This window comes from Salvelinus sp. IW2-2015, unplaced genomic scaffold (genome assembly GCF_002910315.2).
Source record: "Salvelinus sp. IW2-2015 unplaced genomic scaffold, ASM291031v2 Un_scaffold1081, whole genome shotgun sequence".
Classification (NCBI taxonomy): Eukaryota; Metazoa; Chordata; class Actinopteri; order Salmoniformes; family Salmonidae; genus Salvelinus; species Salvelinus sp. IW2-2015.
In genome coordinates, this window is record NW_019942720.1 from 290,890 (window position 1) to 304,911 (window position 14,022).

Sequence of the window (14,022 nt, forward strand, 5' to 3'; positions counted from 1 at the left end):
GGGGCTGCTTTAGGAGTCATGGTGGGAAGAAGCGCCACCAGGGACCAGCTGCAGTAATGACCAAGGAACGCTCCCCGCGCCGGATTTAACAACCATGAAATTACTCGAAACCGTATCGGCAGAAAACATTTACCTGGAAAATTAACAGTGGCTTAACTTTTAAACTGACTTTGCTGTGTCTCCCCTCCAACACTAACCTACAATCCCTGTGACAAAAAAAAACCTTTCCAATTAAAATGTCAGTACTCACACTGCATGTTATATGAGGAGTGTGCTGGCCACAGAGAGGGTTACACAAAGAGAATACTTATGAGTGAACACAGAGAGGGTTACACAAAGAGAATACTTATGAGTGAACACAGAGAGGGTTACACAAAGAGAATACTTATGAGTGAACAAAGAGGGGGTTACACAAAGAGAATACTTATGAGTGAACACAGAGAGGGTTACACAAAAGAGATACTTATGAGTGAACATAGAGAGGGTTACACAAAGAGAATACTTATGAGTGAACACAGAGAGGGTTACACAAAGAGAATACTTATGAGTGAAACACAGAGAGGGGTTACACAAAGAGAATACTTATGAGTGCCACAGAGAGGGTTACACAAAGAGAATACTTATGAGTGAACACAGAGAGGTTTACACAAAGAGAATACTTATGAGTGAACACAGAGAGGTTACCAAAGAGAATACTTATGAGTGAACACAGAGAGGGTTACACAAAGAGAATACTTATGAGTGAAACAGAGAGGGTTACACAAAGAGAATACTTATGAGTGAACACAGAAGAGGGGTTACACAAGAGAATACTTATGAGTGGCCAAAGAGAGGGTTACACAAAGAGAATACTTATGAGTGAACATAGAGAGGGTTACACAAAGAGAATACTTATGAGTGAACACAGAGAGGAGGGAGTGGAGCAGAGAGCAGAGAGAGGAATGCTATGGCTGAACTACAAAATTAGGTACCAAAAAAAGATGGTGTGGAGTAGCCCTTTTCTGAAGTCAATGATCAAAAGCGCCCCCTTTGGCCTCATGGGTGGAATGTTATTAATATTTGTCATMATTTCATTTATTTTTTATTTTTTTAACAACGAAAATCTGGTGTTTTCTAATGTCAAACAGTTTTGTTATCATTCAGTCTGATGTGATGTATATAAAGTGAAATATTGGGATCCAAATTGAATACATTTCAACTCTATATCTGACATGGTACAGGTGTCTTCTTTTTTTAAGCCCATAACCATACTGTATTTGTGAGGTGTATACTTTTGTTTCAAAGTAGAGTTGTTTAAGACTACCAAGAATCACTCTGTGACCCTGATTTAGCCCACTGCCGTAAAAGATTAAACATTTTAGCAAGAGTAGCCTTCCCAAAAATATCTCACAAGCTTCGCTCTATTTTCCCTGCTATAATCTCACTCTTCCGTTGTCTTCACCTTGATTGGATTCTCTGTCTGTCTWTCCCATTCATAACCCTCTTTYCAGCAGAGCAGAGTCAAAGAAATCCCTTCGAATGATTTAAGAGGCTCATAGGAGTAGCTTGTGGGCCAATGGCCAAGCGCCAATAGGTGTTCAGAAAATATATCCTTATCTAGATTTTAAGCCTGCAGTCCTCTCATCATTAGCTTTATTAATCACCAGGATCAATATACAATGTATTGATACAACGTATGGCTATAGTGTATGCATACAATRTATGGCTATAATGTATGCCTATAATGTACGACTATAATTTATGTCTATGATGTAATGAATGGGTATAATGTATGGTTATATGTATGGATACAATATATGAGTATAAAGTATGGCTGTAATATATGGCTAAAATGTATGGCTGCTAAAATGTTTGGCTGCTATAATGTGTGGCTATAATGTATGACTACAATGTATGGATATAATATATGGCGATAACGTATGGATATAATGAATGGCTGTATAGATAATACATCAGTTATTCTAGACCTTCACTAGACTACCTCTGAATAATCCACGAAGGCCCTCAAATTCAAATCTGGACCTCGAAGCCACCCACTGGGCACACACTGGTTGAATCAATGTTGTTTCCACWTTATTTCAATTACATTCTGTTGAATCAATGTGGAATACACGTTGAAATGACCAGTGCTTTTCCCCCTCATTCTTCTCCTCTAATTATGGGATTTAGACCTGGGAAACTACGTAGGTGCAATTAATTATGAGGTAGAACAGAAAACCAGCAGGCTCCGGACCCCGTAGATTAGGAGTTGAATACCCCTGCACTAAGGAACAGAGAGCCTCCAAGGACAACTCAGAAATTGTGTATATCTATCTAGTCCACCAGATGGCACTGTTTCACAACCATTTCTACCCACCACCACACATTAACGTCCTACTGTCTCTTCCAGCTCTGAGATCACTAGGCACAGAGGAAGATGATAACCTCTACCCATGTAGCATTACCTTACAGTCTGTCTCTCCTTTGTCTCGCTCTGTGTTACAAATAATTACATGTTGTTACAGTAGATATACCCTGCAGACCAGAGGCCAGGGGTTGCCTACAAAGTAGTACACTACCTTAGTACACTACCTTTGACCAAACTCAGAGTCTTTATGGATAATTTGGGAGTCCCTGCAAGTGTTCTCACCTTGTACTCCTGGACCACCCCGTTCTGTTCCTCCTCTGGAGGCGGTTGCCAGGAGACCACGATGGCAGTCCCATTGTCCCCGCTCTCTGTGACGGTAACCCCACGAGGGGCTGCACTGGGAGCTGGGGACAGACAGACAGACAGACACAACAACACATGTTAATATAATACACCATCAACAGTAACACACACTGTCTGCTCTCTCCTCACTTCTACTGCTCTCATAAATGGATCCTATCCAGAAGAGAACAGAAGTAGAAATTACAGAGTCACAGTTGGACTGTCTCTATTGACTAGGGGTCTGTACTAAAATGACTATTTTTCTTTGTTCAGAGAAAGTGTTTACAAGGAAATAAAAAGAAATCACTGTTTATTCAAACAAAGAGAGAATTCTGATTGCAATGTTTACGCCTGTGTGTTCTGTGATGATTCTACCCTGATGAGTTTAATTAAAGTTAATTTATTATGACAACATACAACATAAGACTCTTAATCTCGTTCCGATAGACTGTAATGAAATCAGGCATTCCTGCTCACGGGTGTGAGGCCATCGTGTTTGAACTACGAAAACAATTAGCAACACAATTAGCAACAAAGCTTTGCTGAATACAACAAGGAAGAATGAAAACACACACCTACACACATTTTAGCTAACAGTCTTTTTTTCAGTCAGCTCCTCTCTCATTCATTCCACATAACTTTTCACAACGCTTCTCTCTTTCATATGGCCTATATGAGCTCTGGGTTGCACCCAAACCCAGAAGATTTTCATAACCACACAACCACATCCTTTTCAATAATTAACACAGCACCTAGTTGACAAATAGTATTTGGGTTCATCATCCTCTGGGTTTCACAGGACTTTTTCCAACAATACAACATCTGGCCTAACACACAGAAACACCACAGAACATAAAATCACCCTTTACTCTCTACGCCCGCTGGGAACAGCTGCTGTTCTCACACACATGCATAGTTACAAAGGTCACAGACAAACTCTGTGCGGGCACACACACATATGCACACACACACACATACACACACAGACATGTCCACCCACCTTCCTCCAGAGTCTTGGCCGTCTTGACCTCACTGTCTGTTCCCTGGAACTCGTTGAAGAAGGGGCGAACTTTGAACTCGTAGGTGACTCCCTTCCTGAGCTGGGGCACCACAGTACTGTCCTCCCCTGGGGTTCTCACCTCAAACACAGCCCAGTCACTCCTCTGCTGGCCCTCTGGAGAGGCACGGTACATCACCTTATAACCCTGGATGTACTGAGACTGCTGCTCCACCTAGTGGCCAGGGGAGATAATAACACACACACGGTCAGCTTGACTCCATTTAGGCACTCAGTGACTCTGCAGTGGAAAGTCTCTCAGCATCATTCTGGAACATTATCAATAGACAGTTCAGTTGTAGCTGTAGGCCAGTTTTACTAATGTGGCTGTCTCTGGCTGGCTGGCTGGCTGGCTGGCTGGCTGGCTGGCGGGKTCCGGAGTGCTAACTCATCACATGGTCCATCCATCTATCAATCCATCCCTCCGTCTGTGTGTCGGCCAGCGGAGCGGTTCCATTTGGAGCGGCAGCCATGTCTGGAAACCGCAGCGCACCATGAGGTCATAGCCCAGAGGTGCCGAGAGTCTGGTCCTGGTTACAGGAGGCTAGAACAGGGCACCCAGAACAGCCCGGCCCGTCTCCTCCTGACTTACTGGGAACTCTAGTCTAGGATCAGGGGGACAGTGCAGCCTCTCATACTGACTGACTCACACACACCAGGGGACAGGATATGCTGAGGATACAGAGAGAGCCATGATGACAGAGATCATTTCCTATAATAGAGCATTGGTAAAGGTGGATCTTGATTTAGAGAGGCTCTGTGTAGTCAGTCAGGGAGCATCTATGCATGTGCCTCTACTGTATGTGTGAACTCTACAATACAACCTACTGGTGTGAACTCTACAATACAACCTACTGGTGTGAACTCTAAAATAAACCTACTGGTGTGAACTCTACAAATACACCTACTGGTGTGAACTCTACAATACAACCTACTGGTGTGAACCTAACTACAATACAACCTACTGTGTGTGAACTCTACACTACAACCTACTGTATGTGTGAACTCTACAAATACAACCTACTGGTGTGAACTCTACAATACAACCACTGGTGTGAACTCTTACAATACAACCTACTGTAATGTGTGAACTCTACAATACAACCTACTGGTGTGAACTCTACAATACAACCTACTGGGTGTGAACTCTACAATACAACCTACTGTGTGGAACTCTACAATACACCTACTGGTGTGAACTCTACAATACAACCTACTGTGTGTGAAACTCTACAATACAACCTATTACTGTGTGAACTCTACAATACAACCTACTGTAGTGGTGAACTCACAATACAACCTACTGTATGTGTGAATCTCTACAATACAAACTACTGTATGTGTGAACTCTACAATACAACCTACTGTGTGTGAACTGCTACAATGTACAACCTATCTGGTGGAACTCTACAATACAACCTATTGGTGTGAACTCTACAATACAACCTACTGGTGTGAAACTCTACAATACAACCTACTGGTGTGAACTCTAAACAATACAAACCTACTGGTGTGAAACTCTACAATACAACCTACTGGTGTGAACTCTACAATACAACCTATGGTGTGAACTCTACAATACAACCGTATTGGTGTGAAACTAGAATGGTACTGTACAGCACTGTACTGTAGTGTAATATGTAATACGTACTGTGCTGTAGTGTACTATGTAGTTAATTGTAAACTGTACTGTACTGTAGTGTATTGTACTACTGTATGTAGTGTATTGTTATTGTCGTAGTGTATTGTACTACTGTACTGTAACTGTAGTGTATTGTACTATGTACTGTTGTAAGTGTATTGTACTACTGTAGTGTATTGTACTACTGTACTGTAGTGTTTGTACTACTGTACTGTACTTGTACTTGTATTCGTACGTAGTGTTATTGTACTACTGTACTGTATGTGTGATTGTACTACTGTCTGTACTGTCAGTGTATCGTAGCTAGCTGTACTGTATTGGTACTACTGTACTGTACTGTAACGTGTATGTACTACTGTACTGTAGTGTATTGTATTGTACTGTAGTGTATTGTACTACTGTATGTATGTAGTGTATTGTCTCTACTGTACTGTACTGTAGTGTATTGTACTACTGTACTGTATTGTATACTGTACTGTACTGTAGTGTGTATTGTACTACTGTACTGTACTGTATTGTATTGTACTGTAGTGTTAATTGTACTACTGTACTGTACTGTAGTGTATTGTACTCCTGTATGTATTGTACTACTGTACTGTACTGTATGTATTGTACTACTGTACTGTACTGTAGTGTATTGTACTAACTGTACTGTAGTGTATTGTACACTGTACTGTATAGCTGTATTGTACTACTGTACTGTCTGGTATTGTATGGTACTGTAGGGTATTGTACTACTGTACTGTAGTGTATTGTACTACTGTACTGTACCTGTATTGTATTGTACTGTAGTGTATTGACTACTGTACTGTAGTGTATTGTATTGTACTGTAGTGTATTGTAGTACTGTACTGTACTGTAGTGTATTGTACTACTGTACTGTACTGTAGTGTATTGTACTACTGTACTGTATGTGTATTGTATTGTACTGTAGTGATTGTACTACTGTACTGTACTGTAGTGTATTGTACTACTGTACTGTATTGTACTAACTGTACTGTTATCTGAGTGTATTGTACTACTGTACTGTAGTGTTATTGTATTTGTACTGTAGTGTATTGGTACTACTGTACTGTACTGTAGTGTATTGTACTACTGTACTGTACGAGTGTATTGTACTACTGTACTGTAGTGTATTTGTACTACTGTATCTTGTAGTGTACTTGTACTTACTGTACTGTATTGTATTGTAACTGTAGTGTATTGTACTACTGTAGCTGTATGTACGTGTATTGGTACTACTGTACTGTAGTGTATTGTACTACTGTACTGTACTGTAGTGTAATTGCTACTGTAGTGTATTGTACTATGTACTGTACTGTATGTATTGTACTGTAGTGTATGTCTATGTACTGTACTGTAGTGTATTGTACTAACTGTATCTGTCCGTGTATACTCTGTACTGTACTGTAGTGTATTGTACTACTGTACTGTAGTGTAATTGTACTACTTGTACTGTACTGTATTGTATTGTACTGTTAGTGTATTGTACTAACTGTACGTATGTAGTGTATTGTACTACTGTAGCTGTAGTGTATTGTACTACTGTATGTACTGTAGTGTATTGTACTACTGTACTGTCTTAGTGTATTTATACTGTACTGTAGTGCTATTGTACTACTGTACTGTACTGTAGTGTATTGTATGTAGTGTATTGGTAACTACGTACTGTACTGTATGTATTGTACTACTGTCTGTAGTGTAAATGTACTACTGTACTGTACTGTAAGTGTATTGTACTGTAGTGTATTGTACTACTGTACTGTACTTGTATGTGTATTGTACTACTGTACTGTGTGTATTGTTACTACTTACTGTACTGTAGTGGTATTCTACTGTAGTGTATTGTACTACTGTACTGGTACAGTGTATTGTACTCTGTACTTAGTGCTGTAGTGTATTCTACTGTAGTGTATTGTACTACTGTACTGTACTGTTAGTTGTACGTATGTACTACTGTACTACTGTACTGTAGTGTTATTGTACTGTAGTGTATTGTACTATGTACTGTACTGTAGTGGTATTGTACTACTGTACTTGTACTGTGTATTTACTACTGTATGTATGTATGTACTACTGTCATGTACTATGTATTGTACTGTAGTGTATGTACTACTGTACTGTACTGTATGTATACTGTACTTAGCTGTAGTGTATTGTACTACTGTACTGTACTGTATTGGTACCAGCAGCATACATCCCTGCATACCGCTGCTGGTTTTCTTCTGAAGCTAAGCAGGGTTGGTCCTGGTCAGTCCCTGGATGGGAGACCAGATGCTGCTAGAAGTGGTGTTGGAGGGCCAGTAGAGGCACTCTTCCTCTGGGTCTAAAAAATATCCCAATACCGCAGGGATTGGAGACACTGCCCTATGTAGGTGTGCCGTCTTTAAAGATCCATGGCACTTATAGTAAGAGTAGGGTGTTAACCCTGATGTCCTGGCTAAATTCCCAATCTGTCCCTCATACCATCATGGCCACCTAATCATCCCCAGCTTCTAATTGGCTTATTCCTCTCCTGTAACTATTCCCAGGTCGCTGCTGTAAATGAGAATGTGTTCTCAGTCAACTTACCTGGTAAAATAACAGATAAATAAAATTGTACTACTGTATTGTGTACTGTACTATCACAACAAGGTCTCTGGGAAAGGTATCCTCCACTAAAAAAAATTATGCAGGCTCAGGTGGTCTCATTAAGCTCAGACTGTGCAATGGAAATATCACATTTACATAAGTTTTCAGACCCTTTACTCAGTACTTCATTGAAGCACCCTTGGCAGCGATGACAGACTCGAGTCTTGTTGGGTATGACGCTGGATGTGGATCGTCCAGAAGTCTCTCCAGAGTTGTTCGATCGGGTGCAATCCAGGATCTGGCTGGGCCACTCAATGACATTCAGAAACGTGTCCCAAAGCCACTCCTGTGTTGTCTTGGTTGTGTGGCTTAGGTCGTTGTCCTGTTGAGGGTGAACCTTCGCCCCAGTCTAAGGTCCTGAGTGCTCTGAGCAGGTTTTTATCAAGATCCTCTGTACTTTGCTCCGCTCATCTTTCCCTCGATATTGACTAGTCTCCCAGTCCCTGCCGCTGAAAAACATCCCCACAGCAGGTTTCCTCTAGACGTCACGCTTGGAATTCAGGCAAAATAAGTTCAATCTTGGTTTCATCAGGGCAGAAAATCTTGTTTCTCATGGTTCTGAGAGTCTTTAGGTGCCTTTTGTCAAACTCCAAGCTGGCTGTCATGTGCCTTTAACTGAGGAGTGGCTTCCATCTGGCCACTCTACCATAAAGGCCTGATTGGTGTGAATGTGCTGCAGAGATGGTTGTCCTTCTGGAATGTTCTCCCATCTCCAAAGAGGAACTCTGGAGCTCTGTCAGAGTGACCATAGGGTCTTGGTCACCTCCCTGACCAAGGCCCTTCTCCCCCGATTGCTCAGTTTGGCCGCGGCCAGCTCTAGGAAGAGTCTTGGTGGTTCCAAACTACTTCCATTTAAGAATGATGGAAGCCACTGTGTTCTTGGGAACTTCAATGCTGCAGACATTTTTTGGTACCCTTCCCCAGTTCTGTGCCTCGACACAATTTACGGACAATTCCTTCGACCTCATGGCTTGTATTTTTCTCTGACATGCCCTGTCAATTGTGGACTTTATGTAGACAGGTGTGTGCCTTTTCAAATTATTTCAAACAATTGAATTTACCACAGGTGGACTCCAATCAAGTTGTAGAAACATATCAAGGATCATCATTGGAAACAGGATGCACACCTGAGTTCAATTTTGAGTTCATAGCAAAGGGGTCTGATTATGTAAATAAGGTAATTTCTGTTTTTAATTTTCAATAAATTTGCAAAATTGTCTAAAAACCTGTTTTTGCGTCGTCATTATGCGGTATTAGGTGTATATTGTTGAGGAACAGTGTATATTTWATCAATTTTAGAATAAGGCTGTGGAAAATGAAATGTCATGGTGTCTGAATAGTTTCTGAATGCACTGTATAAGAAGCCAGTTCATAGAATACAGTATGTCTGATGCAACTAGTGAGGAGGTGTACAGTTATACTTTCCTTCTATTCAACATAACCTGGAATAGATCGACATGGAGCCAGTGGAAWCATGGTAGCCAAACAGTGTTTAATAAGATATCCACGATCTAACAGCATAGAGGTCCTAACACCTCTGCAAGCTGCCCTTTAATCTCTACCCCTCCTTTATAATCCTCTTTTCTCCCTCTCTCCTCCCACATCTGCAATCCATTTCAGCCTGAGAGCACTAGTTGGACACCTCTTCCTTTTCACTTGTTTTAACAGCAGTCAAGTGTTTTCAATCTGGGAAGGCACAGGCTGGCCCGCTGCGCTGCTGGGCGGCTTATGTCAGTGGACTGTGTGTTGTGGAGTGTTGTGAATGGGCCGCTGTGGGTTGGTTTAGCTCTGACTGAAGACAGGCAGAAAGACAGGCAGACAGACAGACAAGCAGAAAGACAGGTCTTACAGCAGCAGTGCTGGCCAGTGTGACTGGCCCTGACCAGATGGATACTTAGAGAGTTTTGACAGGGTTCCAGTCGGTTCTCTGTTCTCTCTCTCTCCGCAGTGCAGTGTCTGTCCTCTACAGGACGCTAGGACATTAGCACTGCTGAGTGGGCAAACACATCGACCGTGAGCACAAAGCGCTCCAGACCTAGCCACTCTCCATGGTGACTTTGGAGCGAACAATAAAAATGATGCATTTAAGTTTTAAAATGAATGCTAAAACATACAAAATACACAATAGATATTAAAATAATACATAAACCATATAGACTACCGTTCAAAAGTTTGAGGTCACTTAGAAATGTCCTTGTTTTTGAAAGTAAAATACCTTTTAGTTCATTAGAAAACCCTTTGCAATTATGTTAGAAACAGCTGAAAACTGTTCTGATTAAAGAAGCAATAAAACTGGCCTTCTTTAGACTAGCTGAGTATCTGGAAAATCAGCATTTGGTTCGGTTACAGGCTCAAAATAGCCAGAAAAAATAGCCTTTCTCTGAAACTTGTCAGTCTATTCTTGTTCTGGAGAAAGAAGGCTATTCCAGCGGAAATTGCCAAGAAACTGAAGATCTCGTACAACGCTGTGTACTACTCCTTCACAGAACAGGGCGAACTGGCTCTAACCAGAATAGAAAGAAAGTGTGGTGGCCCCGGTGCACAACTGAGCAAGAGGACAAGGTCATTAGAGGTCTAGTTTGAGAAACAGATGCCTACAAGTCCTCAACTGGCAACTTCATTAAATAGTACCTGCAAAACACCAGTCTCAACGTCAACAGTGAAGAGGTGACTCCGGATGCTGGCTTTTTATGCAGAGTTGCAAAGAAAAAGCCATATCTCAGAACTGGCCAATAAAAATGAAAAGATTAAGATGGGCAAAAGAACACAGACACTGGACAGAAGAACTCTGCCTAGAACAGTTTTTATGCTTCTTTAATCAGACTACAGTTTTCAGCTGTGCTAACATAATTGCAAAAGGGTTTCTAATGATCAATTAGCCTGTAATATATTTATTACATTTGGATTAGGTAACACAACGTGCCATTGGACACAGGAGTGATGGTGCTGATAATGGGCCCTGTACGCCTATGTAGATATTCCATAAAAAAAATCTGCCATTTCCAGCTACAATAGTCATTTACAACATTAACAATGTCTACACTGTATTTTGATCAATTTTATGTTATTTAAAGGACAAAAAAAATAGCTTTCTTTCAAAAACAAGGACATTTCTAAGTGACCCCAAACTTCTGAACGGTAGTGACATACATTACTTTATAAGAGTCAAATCATTGGAATGTAATCCCAAAGTCGTGTTTTGAAGCAGAGAAAACCACTCACCGTCCACTGCACTCTGACAGAGGAGGAGGAGAGGATGTGGGGTTGTGAAGGTGGATGACCACCTCTCCTAACTCCCTCTGGATCTGACGGTGGTCCACTCCCTGACTGGTGGGGGGGATATCTGCACGCACACACACACACACACACAACACCACACACACCACACACCACACACACACACACACACACACACACACACACACACCACACACACACACACACACACACACACACACACACACACACACACACACACACACACACACACACACACACACACAAACGATAAATAAATGTCCAGTATGAACAGCAGAAGGTTCAGACTGGACAGAGTTCAGACAGGACAAGGTCCATGCAGGGACAGGGACAAGGGTCAGACAGGACCTACCGTAAAGCGGCCCATTTAAAGTCATTAAGAGAGAGCAGAGACCCACCTTGTGTTTTGACGGTGTCAGTGATGGGCTTGGGTCACTCAGGCCGTAGGCGTTAGCAGCTCGGACCAGGAGAGATAGACAGCACTGGCCTTCAGGCCCTTTAACACATACGACTCAGTCTTCACATGTTCTTGCCAGGGTCTGCCAGCTGCTGCCTGACGCATGACTGGAGAGAGACAGAACAGGATGTTAGACATCAGGTTTAAAGTTCAAACACACACTCAGACCGTAGGCGTATGATATGTGTAGTAGAGAAGTGACCTGGGGCGCCACATTTAATGTGTTGTGAAATCTGTTGTGAAATGTAATATAATGTTTTAAATTGTATATAATGCCTTAATGTTCTGGACCCCAGGAAGAGTAGCTGCTGCCTTGACAGGAACTAATGGATCCATATAAACCCCAGGATAGTAGCTCTGCCTGACAGGAACTATGGGGATCTATGAAACAGGAAGAGTACTGCTCTTGACAGGAACTAATGGGATCTATGATAAACCCCAGAGAAGAGAGCTGCTGTCTTGACAGGAACTAATGGGGATCTATGATAAACCCAGGAAGAGTAGCTGCTATCTTGACAGAACTAATGGGGATCTATGATAAACCCCAGGAAGAGTAGCTGCTATCTTGACAGAACTAATGGGGATCCAAATAAACCCAGCAAGAGTAGCTGCTATCTTGACAGGAACTAATGGGGATCTATGATAAACCCAGAAGAGTAGTAGCTGCTATCTTGACAGGAACTAATGGGGACTATGATAAACCCCAGGAAGAGTAGCTGCTGCCTTACAGGAACTAATGGGGATCTATGATAAACCCAGGAAGAGTAGCTGCTGTCTTGACAGGAACTAATGGGATAATAATAAACCCCAGGAAGAGTAGCTGCTGGCTTGACAGGAACTAATGGGGATCATAATAAAACCCCAGGAAGAGTAGCTGCTGTCTTGACAGGAACTAATGGGGATCCATAATAAACCCAGGAAGAGTAGCTGCTGTCTGACAGGAACTAATGGATCCATAATAAACCCCAGAGAAAGTAGCTGCTGTCTTGACAGGAACTAATGGGATCCATAATAAAACCCCAGGAAGAGTAGCTGCTGTCTTGACAGGAACTAATGGGGATCCATAATAAACCCCAGGAAGAGGAGCTGCTTTCTTGACAGAACTAATGGGGCTCATAATAAACCCCAGAATAGTAGCTGCTGTCTGACAGAACTAATGGGGATCCATAATAAATACAAATACACTGTGACATCACTTTATTTATTTTGGTCACAAGTGACCTCCTATGTCCTCTGCTCTTACCTAAAGGCCTCTATGATGTAAGAGGTGGCGTGGCTCCTGAGAAGTTGGGCTTCCAGGACAGAGTGACGGAGGTGCGGGTGACGTCAGTGACCTCAGGTTTGAAGGGGCGCTGGGGATCAGGTTGGGGTCAGTGGGTCTGGCGGCTGCACTGGAACACCAAACTCTGAACATGAGGAGAGAGAGGAGAGTATCATGAGACATTTTCTATAAAGCAAATTAATACTTTATCAGTAACACCAAAACTATGGAATGCATACCGAGCACATTCACACACACAGACTCACGCACACTCCCTGGGCGGGTGGCAAGATTGTGACATTCCTACTAAAAAAGCAATTACAGACTGAATGTATTTAATTCAATGTCATTATGGAGTTTAGCCACAGTGACAGTAGGCAGCACCCAGTGGGTTACCTTGAACATCCAGGTAGGCCTTCCACGAGGCCTCGCCACGGGAGTGGAGGCGATGCATGTGTACATCCCTGTGTCACCAGCTATAAGACAGAAAAAAAGAAGACAGGAAATGGAGGGAGAGGGACTAGATTTAGTGATCGCTGTCTGTCTGTCTGTCTGTCTGTCTGTCTGTCTGTCTGTCTGTCTGTCTGTCTGTCTGGTCTGTCTGTCTGTCTGGCTGTCTGTCTGTCTGTCTGTCTGTCTGTCTGTCGTCTGTCTGTCTGTCTGTCTGTCTGTCTGTCTGTCTGTCTGTCTGCTGTCTGTCTGTCTGTCTGTGTGGTTCCTAGCAGCCAGCCATCAGTGCCTGGTAATCTCAGTATTACCTCTCCCCTAGAAAGTGGAAAAGCAGCTGGGAAGGCCAAGTGGCAGGATTGTACCAGTCAAATTGAAAGGATTTCACAGGAACACAGACTAACTGGAGACCTCCTCTCCCCCGCCCCTCCTCTCCTCCTCCTCATCACTCCTCTCACCCTCCCCTCAGGGAAAGGAGTGCTTTACAGAACAGATATGGTGACACTCTCTAGTGTGTGAGAGGGAGAGGTGTGTCTCAGTGTGTGTGAGAGGGAGAGTGTTTGTGTCCTGTAGATCAGCC

The 14,022-nt window shown here is 42.5% G+C and overlaps 1 pseudogene; it reads right to left on the reverse strand.

Annotated features, from left to right (window-relative positions):
• LOC112069691 (roundabout homolog 1-like) overlaps positions 1 to 14,022 on the reverse strand; it is a 123,222-nt pseudogene that overhangs the window by 62,155 nt on the left and 47,045 nt on the right.